This window comes from Chrysochloris asiatica, unplaced genomic scaffold (genome assembly GCF_000296735.1).
Source record: "Chrysochloris asiatica unplaced genomic scaffold, ChrAsi1.0 scaffold00036, whole genome shotgun sequence".
NCBI lineage: Eukaryota > Metazoa > Chordata > Mammalia > Afrosoricida > Chrysochloridae > Chrysochloris > Chrysochloris asiatica.
In genome coordinates this window covers 16,240,989-16,259,382 of record NW_006408554.1, presented here as the reverse complement: position 1 = coordinate 16,259,382, position 18,394 = coordinate 16,240,989, and positions in this window count along the sequence as shown.

Here is an 18,394-nt window from a genome sequence, read left to right as displayed (position 1 = left end):
TTTTAAATTATTTAATCTCTCTCGCATTGATATCATCTACATATCTTTCTTATTCTGTCCAGAGAGTTTATAGATTCATAAAGTGAAATTAAAAAAAACACAAAGGTCAGAACCTGCATGTGTGTCTCATATGTGCATATATTTGGAATTTAGTGAGCTATCTATAAATATACTCCTGACAGTATACCTATATAATTGTTGGCACTTACAATAGTGGCTTTTATTAAAGTCTCTTAGAAAAGCAAGTCCACAGATATGGAGTTCTACAACAAAACATTCATGTGAATCTACAGGACATAGTTGGTTTGGGGCTTTTGTCTACAAAGCTGTCTTTGACCTTTATAAAACTCACTGAAGTTAGCCTTACTTTGCTCATTTACCAAGCTTCAATACAATTTCTTTCTTGGATCAACTATTTTGAACTATTGGCTTTTTTGTCTACTGTTGTAACGTGAATTTTCTTAACTTTTGCTCCTGAAATTTAAGAAAAGGGTATCAAACCAAAGATTTTCTTAGATGCAGTACATTTATACCCTGACTGTGATTTCCACTGAAATTCACATTGAGCTTTTTTTCTGAGGACCTCAAAGCCTTTATAAATCTCAAATGGCCTCCAAACTTCACTATAAGAAGGCTGAGAACTATTAATACCATACTCATTGTCATCCCAAACCCTTAGCGCTTAAATGCTTTTCACAGGGGACCCATGACTAGGGAACAAAAAAAAACAAAACAAAAACAACTATATTAATGGAGAGTAATCTTATTTTATTCTTAATCTGCATTAGACCAGGGCAAAATTAAAACTGCCTAGCCTTTTAAATTCCAACACTTATTATGGAAAAAGATTTTATCTTTCTTTGAGAGTATGTTTTAAAATAATAAAACCCGCATCTCCTCTGTAACTAGATGCCACGATTCCTAAAAAAAACAACACAACTCATCAGCTACATTCAATTGCCAAGGTCTTCCGTTGTAGATAATGTCTACTGCTTCTATTTTATTTTTTGCTTGACTATCTTTTTAACAAATGTTTTTGCTTTCTTCTGGAATATATTCAATAATACATTTTAAGTGATGTATATCCTGACTATGACTCCACAACAATGAAAGCAGTTGGTGTTGTGATGGTGTTAATATATTCATGCAATACACTGTTAGACATATGGAGTTCCAGGTTTTTTTCTGTGCTGGTGGTGTTGAAAAGGAAACTTCTATAGATGCATTTTATGTACATAAAATATAATGTTCAAATAAGGACAATGTATGAGAACATCAGTATTTGTTAGCTCCGTGCTGTCAGCAGAGATGAATTTTTAGTGTGTGGTATTTTACACTTCATTATATTGTCCCATGGAACAGTCTAAAAAAAGTAGCAGGTGAAAAATCAGGAGCACCAAAATGAAATGATACCTAAGTGGGGGGTGGGGAGGGGGAGTGTGGAATGTTTTTCCCTTTCAAATTGTCTCTATTGACAGAGTTCACTTCACTTTGCATGGAACAATGACAAGGTGATTCATTTTAAAAACCAAATATGGTGCATAATACATTTTAGCCTGCAGCGAAAAGTTAGGTGTGAATATTCATTCATTTTTGCTATTCCATGGGAGAAAAACAAATGTGGTAAAAGTAGCAAATAAGATATTATATTCTTCCAATTCCATGGAGTTAACGGAATGATGTTTAAATGAAGTAGTTTTTTAATAAAGGGGAATTCCTTTTATCTTGACATAGATTTTGATGTAAAATCAAAGAAATGATCGTTTTTATTCACAATAACCTGAGTATCAACTTATCGGGAAAATAAACTTTTAGATGAATTTAAATATTGTTAAGTACATTGTGTTCATAAACATAATACACATACTCACGCAAACATAAGTGTGCCCTGGGAATAGCAGTATGGCCAAAAAAAATTTGCTAAATTTTTGAGAATGACAAATGAATTTGAAAGCCTGGCTCTGTAAAACCCTCAATTCCATGACATGAAACAGATATAGTGCCTCTTGGTTTCAGTTTCGCAAGTGACCAGACTTACAGTCAGTGGCACAGCACTTGGCCAAGAAGGTCACGGCAGAGCACATCACCTCTTTCTTTACACTAGAATGTGGTACCCATCAGGCTCCGAGTCCTGGGTAGAATTTTGAATACAAGTACCCCTTTCAAAAATTTAGATTTGAAAGTTGATCTAGTCAAACTTTTTTGAAATAGGACCACAGAAATCTAGACTTCAAACTTAGCCCAGTATCTTGTATTTTTTAATAACTACTTAATAACTTTACAAGCATACAGCCAGAAGAGTACACACATTCTAGATAACACAAATCCAGGTCATTTGTCCTCTTTATTTTAATCTGCCTGGGTCAAATTACACCATATCCACATCCTTTTAAATGCTGGCAAAGTAAAATAAAGTCAGGTAGCAGATAAGGGGTTCTTTACCTCAATCCAGAAAGCAAAGCCACACTATGAGATACTGTTAGCCAAATTCTTTAAATGTGAAGATATATCTTTTCTCCAAGAAACTTCAAATTTTAAATCTGCTTGTCTAATCTTCAGTCACAGTACAATGATTCTGCTTCTATGGTTAATCTTCTTTCATTTCTCCTTTTGGGTATAGAGGTGGGCTTTGTTATTTTATCTTTTTGTTTCTTTGTTAAGGAGTAAAAATTACAATTAAGTTCTGATGTTTACATAAATACCAAGAGGTGAATTGTTCATCAACTATCTCCTTAAAGAATTTTGCTAACAGTACTTATCATCCCAATGTTTTTCAACTTTTAAATTTAGTTGTTTTGTGGAGATTACACACAGCAAAACATACATCAATTCACTGGTTTCTACATGAACCATTTAGTAATACTGATACATCTTTAAAGTTATACAACCATTCTCACTTTTTCTGACTTGGTCTTTCTCCTCACATGAATGCATAGCATCTGAAGATTCTTATATAATATTCTCAGTGCTATTGCCAGTTTAATCTCATATATATAGTATTTGCTGCTGCTGCTGTGTGCCTTCAAGTTGGTTCCAACTCATAGTGACCCTGTATAGGGTTTCTGAGGCTGTAAATCATCACAGAAGCAGAAAGCCTCAGCATTCTCCTGTGGAGTGACTGGGGGATTCAACTGTCCGTCTTGCAGTTAGCAACCCAATTCATAACCCATTAGGCTATCAGAGCTCTTTATAGTACTTAAAGGACCTTAATGCTAAAGACAGACAATTTTTTTGCCAGTTAAACTATTGTTTGGTTTTGGATGAAGGCTTCCACTTTAAGGTTTAAAGATTATTTCAAGGCAATATAGTTTGAGGGATTCATTGAATCTTCATGAAGTCTGGATCCTATGAAAATTTGAAATTCTATTCTGCATTTTACCCTTTGAGATCAGACCTTTTCTATAGAATCTTTGACAGCAATGTTTATTAATAGAAGCTGGGCACAATCTAGTTCCTTTGGTCTCATAGTAAAGAAGGCAGCTATTCATGGAAAAGATTAGATATACATTTTATTTCTTCTTTCTATTCCTGATACTTTCTCTGTTGTTCCAGGTGAATAAAGGCAAATTATGCCTTGGAAGTCCTCTTCCAAGTTTTTAAGACCTAATGCATATGCCACTATTTATGTGTCAGTTTGTTGTACTGTGGTGGCTTCCTGTGAGGCTGGAAGGTATGCTACCAGTATTTTAAATACCAACATGGTCATCCATGGTGGACAGATTTCAGGGAAGCTTCCAGGCTAAGACAGATTTAGAAGGAGGAGAGGTGGATCACTTCTGAATGGTTAGCCAGTGAAAACTTTATGAATACCGCAGAACATTTTCTGATCCAATCCTGGAAAATAAACCCCTCAGATTGGAAGGAATTCAAACTATGACTGGGAAGAGCTGCCTCTTCAAAGTAGAGTTGACCTCAGTAACATGGATATGAGCTAAAGGTTTCATGACCCTCACTTGCTGATGGGGCGCAACTCAAAATAAGAAGAAACAGTTGCATTAATATAAACATCCACTAATAATTGAACCTGTAATGCACAAAGTATGAATCTAGGAAAATTAGAAGTTATCAAAAATGAAATGGAACACATAATGATATCCTAGGTGCTAGTGAGCTGAAACGAACTTGTAGCGGCCATTTTGAATCAGATAATCATATGGTTTACTATTCCAGCAACAAGAAACTAAAGGGGAAGGGCATCATATTCATCATTAGAAAGAGCATTTCAAGATCTATCCTGAATGACAATTCTGTCTGTGATAGGATAATAACCATATGCCTACACAGAAGACCACAATGCTGGGGTGGTGTTGTAGGATAAGCACTGGACAGCTAACTAAAGGGATGGCAGTTCAAACTCATCAGCTGCTCCTAGAATATCCTATACAGGGTCCATATGAGTTGGATCCAACTCAACAGCCCTTAACAATAACAGTAACAAGGAACACCAGTTAATACCACTATTATTTAAATTTATGCTCTAACCACTACAGCCAGTGATGATGAAATTGAAGAATTCTACCAGCTTCTTCAGTCTTAAATTGATCTACCATGTATTAAGATACACTGATGATTATTAATGATTGGAATGCAAAATTTAGAAACATAGAACAATCAGTTGTTGTTGTTGTTGTTGTTGTTGTTGTTGTTGTTATGTGCAATGGAGTCAGTTCCAACTCATAGCAACCCTGTACAGGGTTTCCGAGGCTATAAATCTTTACGGAAGCAGAAAGCCTCATTTTTCTTCTGCGGAACAGCTGGTAGTTCCGAACTGCTGACTGTGAGGTTAGCATCCCAATTTGTAACCACTACACTACCAGAGAGAAGAATGGAAAATATGGCCTTGGTGATGAAAACGATGTTGCAGATCACATGATAGTGTTTTGCAAGACCAATTACTTGTTCATTGCAAATACCTCTTTCAACAACATAAATGACAACTATATATGTGGACCTCACCAAATGAACTGCACAGAAATCAAATTGACTACATCTGTGCTAAGAAACAATGGAAAAACTCGCATCATTAGCCAAAACAAGGCCAGAGGCCAACTGTGGAACAGACCATCAATTGCTCATATGCAAGGTCAGGCTAAAGCTGAAGAAAATTAAAACAGGTCCACAAGAGTCAGAGTATTTACTTTGACTATATCCCACCTGAACTTAGAGACCATTTCAAGAAAACATTTAATTCATTAAAACACGAATGAATGCAGACCACAAGTGTTGTAGAATTATATCAGGAATATCACTGATAAAGAAATCAAAGAGGAAAGAAAGAAAATAACATCAATGAATGTCAGAAGAGATGGAAGCTTGTTCTTGAATATAAAGAAACTAAAGTGACTGGGAGAAAAAATAACGAAGTAAAAGAGATCAATAGAAAATCTCAAAAAGTAGCTTGAAAAGACAAAGTCAAGTACTAAAATGAAATGGGAAAGACCAAGATTTGGAAAACCAAAATGGAATAACACACACAGCATTTCTCACGCTGAAAGAACTTAAGAAAAAAAATTAAGCCTTGGTTGCAACATTGAAGATTTCTACGGACAAAATATTGAATGACATAGGAAGTATTAAAATAAGATGGAAGGAATACACAGAGTCATGTGCTAAAAATAATTGATCAATGTTTAATTATCCCAAGAGGTAACATATGATGAAGAACTGATGCACTGAAGGCATTAGTGAAAAACAAAGCTCAAAGAATCGACAGAATACAGATTGAAATGTTTCAAAAACCTGATGCACAGCTGGAGGTGCTCTCTCATCTATGCCAAGAAATTTGTCTCAGTTTTTAGAAGAGATACATATTTGTGTCCATTCCAAAGACAGGTGACTTGATGCATGTGGAAATCATCAAGCAATATCATTAACATCACATGCAAGTGAAATTCTACTGAAGATAATTTAAAATCTGCTGCAATAGTATAACTGCAACAGGGATCTTTCAAGTTGGATTCAGAAGAGGACTGAAAGTAAGGATGTCACTGCTGATGTCAGATTGAGCTTGGCTAATAGCAGGGAATACCAAAAGATGTTTACTTGTGCTTTATTGGCTATGCAAAGGCATTCATCTGTGTGGATCATAACTAATTATGGGTAATTTTGAAAAAATGGATCATCCAGAACACTTAATTGTGTCTTCCAAGACCTCAAATTTAGCATACTTAAAACAGTTCTAGAGCATCTACAAATGCCAAATTTGCTCCTCTCTCCATCTTCCCCATCTTGTTGTTGTTGTTGCTGAGTGCTTTGAGCCAGTTCCAATTCCTAGCGACTTGTATAGGGTTTCTGAGGAGTGACTGGTGAGCTTGAACTGCCAACTTAGCAAATCAAATTGACCTTGCAGTCCAGTGTGTAAACCTGGAGTGCTACAATTCCATCTATGCATTTGTTTACATGAGAGTCTTGGGAAATCAGTCTTGTTGCCCTGACATCTGGTCATCCTCAAATTCCTCTGTTTATCCTGGTTCTAGCAGGAATCCCAGGAATCATGGTATGGCACTGTAGGGTAAGCACTGGACTGCAGGGTAAATTTGAACTGCAAGATGGTGATTCAACAAACCTTCCATCTGTTCCTATGAGTTAGAACCAACTCAAAGGCAGTTAACAACAACCATAAGCATGAATTTCATGTTTTTCCAGTTCTTGGCCTCCCCACTGTTGTCAGTAACAGTCACTATTATTGCCCAAAAGTTCGTTCTCCATTAAATATCAAATATTAATAGGTGCTATACTATAAGGAGCTCTGGTAGTGTAGTGTTTACGAATCGGGCTGTAAACCTTAAGGTCAGCAGTTCGAAACTACCAGCTGTTCCGTGGGAGAAAGATGAGGCTTTCTGCTCCCGTAAAGATTTACAGTCTCGGAAACCCTGTACAGGGTCGCTATGAGTCAGAACCGACTCCACAGCACATAACCATACTATAAGGAGCTCTGGTAGTGTAGTGGTCATGAGTCAGGCTGCCAACCTCAAGGTCAGCAGTTCGAAACTACCAGCTGTTCGGTGGGAGAAAGATAAGGCGTTCTGCTCCAATAAAGATTTACAGCCTCGGAAACCCTGTACAGGATCACTATGAGTCGGAACCGACTCCACTGTACTTAACAACAACAACATACTGAAAGTTCGGGATTGGGTAATGCTTTTATTAATATTTTGGGTCAATGCTAGTTTTAAATGGTTGATTCTCTCCTTTTCCAAGTTAGTAACATTAGTCTTTAAATACCTTCTATATTGCTGGTTTTCCCTGGTCTTCTTACTTTTCCTCCTATTATTTATAAGGAGCTCTGGTAGCGTAGTGGTTACGAATCGGGCTGTAAACCGCAAGGTCAGCAGTTCGAAACTACCAGCCGCTCCGCGGGAGAAAGATGAGGCTTTCTACTCCCGTAAAGATTTACACCCTCGGAAACCCTGTACAGGGTCGCTATGAGTCGGTTCCGACTCCACGGCACATAACAACAACAACAATATATTAATTAATTAATTATATTAATCATGGAGCCCTGGTGTGACACTGTACGATAAGCACTTGATAACAAGCTCAGTTTGAACAACAAAGTTGGTGGTTCAAATTCCCTAACCTGTCTTCACCCTACACAGGGTCACTATAAATCGGAACTGACTCAATGGCACATAGAAGCAACATTTATATTAATCAGAGTCTTGGTGTAGATAAGCATTAGATTGCTAATCATAAGGTCAGCAGTTCAAACTTACCAGCCACTCCTTGAAAACCCTATACAGGGTTGCTATTAGTGGGAACTACTCAAAGGCATTTAACAAACAAAACAGCAAAAATTCTATTCACTGGAGTCTTTAGAGCCACAGATAGTTGATGCCCTTGACTACCAACAAAAGATCAGAGATTCAAGTCTACCCAGAGATGCCTTGGAAGAAAGACCTGGAGATACAGTTCCAAAAAATCAGCCATTGAAATTTCTATGGAGTACAGTTCTTCTCTAATGCACATGAGACCGACCACCATGAATCATCATTCACTCGTAGGCAACTGGTTCATTATCTGAACTAAGTTTTCGCTGTTTGTTTTTTTTCTCTATCTTGTTTAAAGGAGCTCTGTATGGTATAAGTCAGGCTGCTTACTTCTAGGTCAGCAGTTTGAAATTACTAGCCTTTCCATGGGAGAAAAATGAGGCTTTCTAATCTCATAAATATTTACAGCCTCAGAAACATTATACAGGGTCGCTATGAGTTTGAACCAACTTTAAAGCACATAACAACCACCACCATCCTGTTTAAGAGCACAATTGTTTATTTACTATACCCTGATGAGAATATTAAAGCTCTGCCACTCTTTCTAATGTGTAAAAAGCATTAAATAATTTTTAAAATGCAGAGAGGTTAATGAACAAACTAGGAGACCTGAATTAGGCACCCATTGCATTCTAAACCAATATTTAGATGCACAAATCCAGGAAGTTATATGTGTTAATGGGTTTTCCTAAATTTTAAGTCCACCAACGTATCATCAAACTTAGGACCTGTGTGCTTTAAAGTAAATAGACCACGGCATCCCTCAAGAGACAAAGTTCTTACAACAGTTTTGAGCTGTAGCTTTAATAGAACACAGAATTTCCAACTGACCTATGGATTGAGCAGATAAGATTCACATCACTGGGTGTCCATAAAGTGGCATACAAGTTTTAAGTAAACTAGATAAAATTAGCATGCAATAATGACATGAGTGGTTCAGCACTAGTAAAGCATGAGCACATTTATTACTTGGAATAAAGGTTATGGATTTACACTAGTACACCTACACGTCCTTTTAAAGATATCCTTGTGTAAAAACGTCACACAATTTTAAAATGGCAACTGATGTGCAATTTTGGATAGAAAACAAACTCAAGTTACCGAGTCTATTTGAAAAACAAACTAATTAGGTTGGTATCATTAGTACAGACCTCTAACCAAGTGTGCTAATTTAACTGCAAATTACACAGGGAAATAGAGAGTCATTTTGACCATTTTTCAAAACAAAACACAAATAAGTAGTTTTAAAAATAATCTGAATTAAATTATAAAATATTTTTAAAGAATTGCAGTTAAGAGTCAAGCTTTATTACTCAGTATGACTAAGATAAAAATCATTGCATTTCTCTGTATCTAAGTATAATGAAGATAACTTTTGCTTTATGTATTTTTCATAAATTGTCTTTCAGTTATTCATACCACTGGCTAAACAGACTATTATAAAATAAATTATTACTGTCCCTATAATTACTTGAGTGTTTTTAATAGATTTGAGTTTAAAATCTATTCTTTTTCTCCTATTGCTATACTTCCAGTAATCTAAACTCTTGTTGTTGTTGTTGTTGTTGTTGTTGTTACGCACTGTCAAGTTGGCTCTGACTCATAGTGACACTGTATAGGGTTTCTGAGGAGCAGCTCGTGGGTTTGAACTGCCGTCCTATAGTTTGCAGTCCAGTATTAATCCTACAGGCCACACCAGAAATTCATTCTAAACACTATATCCTCGAAATTCAGAAACAACTATTCTTGAAAATTTATTTAACAGGGACTGAGGAACTCACATATGTTATGCCTGTGAATTTTATCTATTCTTCCTAAACAGAAGTAATCCCAGACACCATATATTTCGAATTAACTTTTTATGTCTGTATTCAAGTTTGAGAACCTCTATCCTAGAGAAGTAGCTCTCAAACACAATTTATCTCTAGAAACATCTGGGTAGGTTTTAAAAAATTCACAGATTGCAATGCTCCACCCTTGACATTCTGATTTAACAAGTTTAAGTAGGGCTGAAAAAAAATCCTACTGCATTAAGAAACAGTAACAATAAATCTTCCAAAGATGAGTCTAATATGTAAATGGATCTGAAAACCATTGTCTTCACACTACTCAGAACGGTGTTCACATCAGCATCAGTAACATTACCTGGGAACTTAATGGACATGCAACTCCTTGATCCCAACCTCAAACTTACTGAATCAGAAACTCAGGGAGTGAGGGATAACAATCAGTTTCCACATACACTCTAGGAAATTCTGATGCACACTGAAGTGTTAGGAGCACTGAACTATGTTACTACAATGCATGAGGGTGCCTTTGTTGTTGTTGTTGTTGTTAAGTGTCATCAAGTCAATTCCGATTCATAGATGCTTTGTATAGGGTTTCTGAGGAGAAATATTTGCAGGAGCAGAAAACCTCATCTTTCTCTTATTTAGTGATTGGTGGACTCAAACCACCGACTTGTGGTTCTCAATCCAGTGATTCTTCTATAAAGTCGCTGTGCTGTACTAGAATATTTTGTTGCTAAAAAACTATAACTTTCTGCTTAAAAGGATGGACAAATTCAGTTGAATCTGATTTCATATAATCTAAGTTTTATAACATTATTGCTTATCTTAAATTTTGGCACCTATTGTTTATATTAGTACCCTTAGCAGAAAATATATATATATTTTAAATAACAACCATATACTGAGATCCTGCTTAATTCAAATCTTGCTTTCTTCATAAGTCTATGTATGGTGGAAGTGGTTTACACTCATTTACTAACCTGACACTATAAGATTGGTACTGGTCTGCTCACCACAAGGTCGGCAGTTCAAACCCACCACTTGCACCTTGGAAAGTCTATACAGAATTGCTATGAGTCAGAAACAACTTGACAACACTGAACAACAACAACTAACCTAAAAGTTATCAGTTCAAACCCACCCAGCAGTCATATAGAATAACTGCTTACATAAAGATTATAGCAAAGAAATTACTATATATGTTTTATATATGTGACTATTCTCTCAATAAGGAGCTCTGGTAGCGTAGTGGTTATGAATCAGGCTGCGAACCGTAAGGTCAGCAGTTTGAAACTACCAGCTGTTCCGCGGGAGAAAGATGAGGCTTTCTGCTCCCATAAAGATTTACAGCCTCGGAAATCCTGTACAGGGTCGCTATGAGTCGAAACCGACTCCATGGCACTTAACAACAATTCTCTCAATAGTCCTATATTATTCTTGTTTAATCAGTTCTGACTCATAGAAATCCTGTTTAGGATTTCTGAGACTATAAATCATTGCAGGAGCAGAAAGTCTCATGTTTCTCTCCTTGTATTAGTTGGTTGATTTGACACCAACCCTGTGGTTTGCAATCTAGTGCTTATTCTACAGAGCCACTGTATTGTTGTTGTTGTTGTTAAGGTGCCATCAAGTCAGTTCTGACTCATAGTGACCCTGTATAGAGTTTCCAAGGAGCAGCTGGTGGGTTTGAACCACCGACCTTGTGGTTCATAGCCTAGGGCTTATACTGGGTGGGGGGGGGAGGAGAGAGAGAGAATTGGGACTTGATTGTAGTTTGTACTTTCATATTTTAACCTTAAGCAAGCACTTATGCTTGCTTTGCCCCAGCAATATTTGAAAATCAACAGCGCTACTATAATGATTAATCCATCCTGGTTTCATCTGGTGATTGGTGATACTGAATTAAAATGGTGGATTTAACCTTGTTGTTGTTGTTAGTGTCTTTGAGTTGGTTCCAACCCACAGCTACCCTGTATAGGGTTTCCGAGGAGCAACTGATGAGCTTGAACTGCCACCTTGCGGTTCAAACAACTTTGCAGTCCAGCACATTAACCCAGAGCGCTATACTAAGACTACAGGTTTAACCTTGGACCAATATAAAAGAGGAAGCACTAACCTCTGCCCTGCACAAGGCCAACAGAGATTAGCATGTAGTTCCAATAGCAAGAAGAATGACAAGAATTGGGTATTAAAGCTAAGGGTGTCCATTGCATTGATCATGCACAAATCCTCCCTCCATTTGCCAACTTAAAATTTTTAATTTGGTTTTATCAATTGAGGCTGAGCCAAAATCTCTTCTATAGTTAGAATTCCTGATACGGCACTGTAGGATAAGCACTAGACTACTAACCACAAGATCAATGGTTCAAACCTGGTACCAGCAATTCCTTGGAAACCCTATATGGGGTCTCTGGGTTGGGACCAACTCAATGGTACTCAACAACAACTTTTTTAGTTACAACCAGAAGCTATAAAATCTTCCTTTGCCACCACCTCCATACCTGGCTCCCACATTCCTCAGATAGTCCCTTTCAGCAACTTTCCCAAAGGAGTCATGGTCACTAATCACCTCTGTTTCTTCACAATCTTGCTATTCTACAATCCTCAGCAATCTGATCTCTGCCTCCATCACAGAAACAATTTTTATCACTGGGCTACCATGAGTATTTATGGAGAGCCAACTGAACTTTTAACGTCAAGGTTGATGGTTCAACTCCACAGTCGCTGCTTAGAAATGCTACACAGGGTCACTATAAGTTAGAATTCACTCAGCAGCACTTTAACAACAACAACTTCTACTATATGATATGTATTATTACAATTTCAGCAGTGAACAAAACAAAGTCCCTCACTTCAAGAGTTTGAAATGTGAGCAACAGGTAACAGACAATAGTAGAGTGAAGGCTGTCATTTTAAATGCTGTCACTGGGGAAGACTTCAGAGACAAAGACACATTTGTACAGAAATCAGAAGAAATTCAATGTCCCAACTGTGAATATAGGAAGGAGGCTGTTTCAAGAAAAAGGTACCTGGCATGGATTAGTGGTTGGTGTGTTTATTAGAGTGAGGAGGTTAGCGTGTCTATCACAGAGTAAATGAGAGGCAATGAGGTCAGAAAGGCAATAGGAGTTGGATTGTATGGGACAAAACCTTTTAGTTCTTTGGGAGTCTTTGATTTTTATTAAGTGAAGTAAACAGTCAATGGCAATGAACATTAAGAATATGAAAATTTAAAACTATATTATTGCTGTGATATGTGTGCTGTTGAGTCAGTTCTGACTCATAATGGCTCTGTATAGGATTTCCAAGGCTGTAAATCCTTGGTAGTGGTGGTAGTGTTCTGTTGAGTCAGTTCTGACTCATAGTGACCCTGTATAGAATTTCTGAGTTTATAAACCTTTACAGGAGCAAAAAACCTCATCTTTCTGCCAGTTAAATGGCTGGTAGTTTCGAACTGCTGACCTCGAAGTTACTATCCTGACTATGCTACCAGAGCTCCTTACAGGAATGGAAAGTCTCATCTTTCTCCCATAGATTGACTAGTGGATTTGAACTACCAATCCTACAGTTAACAGCCTATATGTAACCCACTACACCCCCAGAGCTCCCACAATAACATTAAAACCATAAACTTTTAATTATCTATAGACCTAGTGTAATTCCAATCAAATCTCAACAGCTTCTCTATAACAATTGACAAGTCAATTCTAAGATTTAAAGTCTAAGGTTAAAATATGAATGCTTTAAAATAGTGACGATATTTTTTTAAAGGAAATTACAATTTGAAAGACTTACATTATAATAATTCAATTCTTAATATAAAGATAATATCAAGAGAGTGTGGAATTGGTATAAAGATAGATATGAAGTTGAATGAAACTGAATAGAGTATCCAAAAATAGACCTACAAAGAAAAAACTAAAGTTCACAAAGATTTCATGTAATACAATGACAGACCGATAATCTTTTCAAGAAATGTTGTTGGGACAACTCGATAAAAAATACAATAAAACCAAATCATACCTTACTCAATGAACAAAATTAAAATTAAAATGGATCAAAATGCTGATTATAAAACAAAATATTTAAAGAATTAAAAATAGTAGCAAATACTTGCAACTTGGGGGTAAGCAAAGATTTCTTCAACAAGATACATACAAACACACTAACCATAAAGAAACAACAATAAATTGAAAAAGTCTGCAATTCAAAAGATACCATTAAGAAGACAAAACACCATAGGGAAAAAATACAATGTACATACCTATCATGACTTGTACCCAAAATATATGAAAACTTCAACTCAATGATAAAAATGAGAAAAATTATGATAAAAACATCAATAGAACTATAAAATAGATACTTCTCAAAAGAAAAAATTGAAATGGTCAATAAATCCAAAATAAAATTCAACATAATTAATCATCAGAGAAAGCAATTAAAGCCGCAGTGGGGCACAACTACATTCTACTGAATTGCTAAGATTTTCAAAGTTCACAGTAATACCAAGAATCAGTGGGGTATGAAATGTCTGGAACTCTCTGATGGGAAAATTGAGAATTTACAATGATATATAACATCTTCTGGGGAAAAGTTTAGCTGTTTCTTTTAAAGTTAAATGTATACCCTACCATATTGCTCAGCCAAATTGAACCTTATAAGTTCTTTACTCAAGAGAAAGGACAACATATAACACACACACACGCCCCCCAAAAAAAGAATACTTACAGTAGCTTTAATAGTATTAACCCAACTGGAAACCCAAATGTTCAAAATATGACACAAGAGAATACTAGTCAATAAGAAGGAGAAACAAAATACTTATACACAAAAAACATGAATGAATCTCAAAAAAACATGCTGAATTAGACACAAAGTAAGTCAGGAAAAGAACATACAGTGTATGCTTCCAATTATATGATGTTCTAAAACAGGCAAAGCTAATGTATAGTGATAGAGATCAAAAGATCAGATCTGTCATGTCTGGGTTGGGGTGGAGTGGAACATAGGGTTGGGCTGCTCAGAAAAAGGGACCAGGGTCACAAGAAAAGTTTTTAGGATGATTAACTTTTCTATATATTGATTAAAATGGTGCTTACATGAGTATATTAACCAAGCCAAACCAGTAACTGTGTAACTGAATCAGACTCATTGTGACCCTATTGGTTTCAGAGTAGAACTATGCTTCATAAGGTTTGCATAATTATGATGTTCAGAAAGGTCATTGAGTACTGCAAAACAGTTTATGCTTACCTACTAATCAAAGAGTCAGATCTTCAAACCAACCTAGATACAAATTGAAGAAAAACCTGGTAAATGTGCTTACATACCACAACTAGTTTGTCAGTTTGTTGGACTGTTGTGGCTTGTATGTTGCTGTGATTCTGGAAGCTGCACCAGTAGTATTTTAAATACCAGCAGGATCACCCATTGTGGATGGGTTTCAGCTGATACTAAGACAGACTAGGAAGAAGGAGGGATGGAAAACTTCAGAATGTTTAGTCACTGGAAACCTTATGAATAGCAGTGGGATATTGTCAGATAGCACCAGAATATTTGCTACTGATACATAATGAAGAACACCAAAATACTGTCAGATATAGTGCTGGAAGATGAGCCCCTCAGGTTGGAAGTTACTACAAATACGACAAAAGGAAGAGCTGCCTTCTCAAAATAGAGTTGGCCATGATGACGCAAATGGAGTAAAGTTTTCAGGACCTTTATTTGCTGATGGGGCACAACTCAAAATGAAGAGAAATAGCTCAAAATATCTATTAAGAGAAGGAAAATAGAATGTACTTAGTATGAATCTAGGAAAATGGGAAATTGTCGAAAATGAAATGGAATGCATAACTTTGGTATCATAGGCATTAGTGAGCTAAAATGGACTGCTATTGGCCATTTTGAATCTGATAATCTACTGGTTTACTATGCCAGGAATGACAAACTGAGGAGGAATGGCATAACATTCATCATCAGAAAGAGCATTTCAAGATCTGACTTGTAGTGCAATGCTGTCTGTGCCCACACATATGTGCCCACACATATGCCCACAAGGAAGACTCTGGTAGCATAGTGGTTACAAATTGGGCTGCTAACCTCAAGGTCGGCAGTTCAACACTACCAGCTGTTCTGCAGGAGAAAGATGAGGCTTTCTGCTCCCATAAAGATTTACAGCCTCAGAAACCCTGTGCACGGCCACTATGAGCCAGAACCAATGCCATGGTGCTTAACAACAACAACAACAAGGAAGACCAGTGATGATGAAACTGAAGAATTTCAACAATGTCTTCAGTCTGAAATTAATCAAGCAAGCAATCAATATGTATTGATCATTACTGGCAATTGAAATGCAAAGGTTGGAAATTAAGAGAAAGGATCAGAAGTTAGAAAATATGGTCTTGGTAATAGAAATAGTGCTGGAGATCATGACTTCATTTCAAATACCTGTAAAGGCAACAAAAAATATGACTATATATAATGACCTCACCAAATGAAATACACAGAAAACAAATTGACAATATCTGTGGAAAAGTTCCATATCATCAGCCAAAAAAAGGCCAGGGACAGACTGTGGAACGGACCATCAACTGCTCATATGCAAATTCAGACTGAAGCTGAAGAAAATGAAAGTGAGTCCACAAGAGCCTAAATATGACCTTTAAGACATCCCATCTGAATTTCAAGATCATATGAAGAACAGATTTGATGCATTAGAAACTAAAGGCTAAAAACCAGAGGAATTGTGGGATGACATTAAGAATAGCACACAGGAAGTAAGAGCAAGGTCATTAAGAAGTCAAGAAAGAAGGAAATGACCAAAGTGGTTGTCAGAAGAGACTCTCAAACTTATTCTTCAGCATAAAGATGCTAAATCAAATGGAAGAAATGAGGAGGCAAAAGAGCTGAATCCAAAATTCAAAGGTCAGCTCCCATAGACAAAGTCAGTTTTTATAATGAATGTGTAAAGACCTGGAGTTAGAAAACCACAAGGGAAGAACACACTCAGTATTTCTCAAGCTGAAGAAAAAATTCAAGTCCCAATTTGAAATATTGTAGGATTCAATAGCAAATATTGAATGATGCAGAAAGCATCAAAAGGAAGATGGAAGGAAAACACAGAGTCACTGAACCAAAAGAAATGGGCAATATTCAATCATTTCAAAAGGTAGCATATGATCAAGGGCCAATGATACTGAAAGAAGAAGTCCAAGGTGCATTGAAGGCATTGGCAAAGAACTAGGCTCCAGGAACTGATGGAATACAAACTGAAATCATTCAACAAACTGATTAAACACTGGAGGTACTCACTCATCTCTGCCAAGAAATTTGGAAGACAGTTACCTGGCCAATTGATTGGAAAAGACCCATATTTGTGCTCCTTCCAAAGAAAGGTAACCCAGTGGAAGGCTGAAATCACCAGACAATTTCATTAACATCACATGCAAGTAAAATTTTGCTGAATATTTACAACAACTGCAACAGTACATTGACATAATTTACAGAGGTTCAAGCTAGAATAAGAAGACTACATGGAATGAGGGATATCATTTCTGACATCAGATGGATCATGGCTGGAAGCAGAGGATACCAGAAAGAAGTTTACCTATGCTTTATTGACTACACAAAGGCTTTAAAATGTGTGGATTATGACAAGTTATAGACAACATTTTGGAGAATGAGTATTCTGGAACACTTAACTATATTCATTAAGAACCTGTGCACAGACCAAGAAGCAGTTGTTCAAAAAGAACAAGGAAACTTTGAGTGGTTTAAAATTAGGAAAGTTGTGGGCCAGGGTTGTATTCTTTCACCACACTTATTCAATCTGTATGCTGAGTATATAGTCAGAGAAACTGGATTATATGAAGAAGAATGTGGCATCAGGATTGGAGTAAGACTCATTAACAACCTCTGATATGCAGATAATACAACCTTGCTTGCTAAAATTGAAGAGGACTACTGATGAAGATGCATCTCAATGTAAACAAAAATCATTACCACTGGGCCACTAATTAACATCCACATAAACAGAGAAAGGATTGAAATTGCCAAAGACTTCACTTTGCTCAGATCAACCATTAACACTCAAGCAAGCAGCAGTCAAGAAATGAAATGACTTATTTCATTAGGTAAATCTGCTGCACAAGACCTCTGTAAAGTGTTCAAGAGGAAAGACATCAGTTTGAGGATTAAGGTGTGCCTGATTCAAGCCATGATATTTTCAGTGAGCTCATAGGCATGTGACAGTTGAAGAGTGAACAAAGAAGACCACAGAAGAATTGAAGCATTTGAGTTATGGTGTTGGAGGAGAATATTAAAAGTACCATGGACTGCCAAAAGAGCGAACAAATCTGTGTTCTAAGAAGTAAAGCCAAAACGCTCCATGGAAGCCAAGATAGCCAGACTTTGTCTCTCATATTTCAGATATGTTATTAGGAAGAACCAGTCCCTGGAGAAGGACATCATACTTGGTAAAGTGGAGGGTCAGTGGGAAAGAGGAAGACCTTGAAGGACATGGATTGTCACAGTAGCAGCAGCTCAAGGGTAGCAAATATTGTCAGGTTGGCATGTTGTTGTTGTTAAGTGCTGTCGAATTGATTCTGACCCATAGCGACCCTGTACTGGGTTTCCAAGGCTGTAAATCTTTACTGGAGCAGAAAGCCTCATCTTTCTCCCACAAAACAGCTGGTTGTTTCTAACTGCTGACCTTAGGTTCGCAGCCCAATTCATAACCACTACATGTTGTTGTTGTTGTTAAGTGCCATCGAGTCGGGTCCGACCCATAGCGACCCTGTACAGGGTTTCCGAGGGTGTAAATCTTTACGGGAGTAG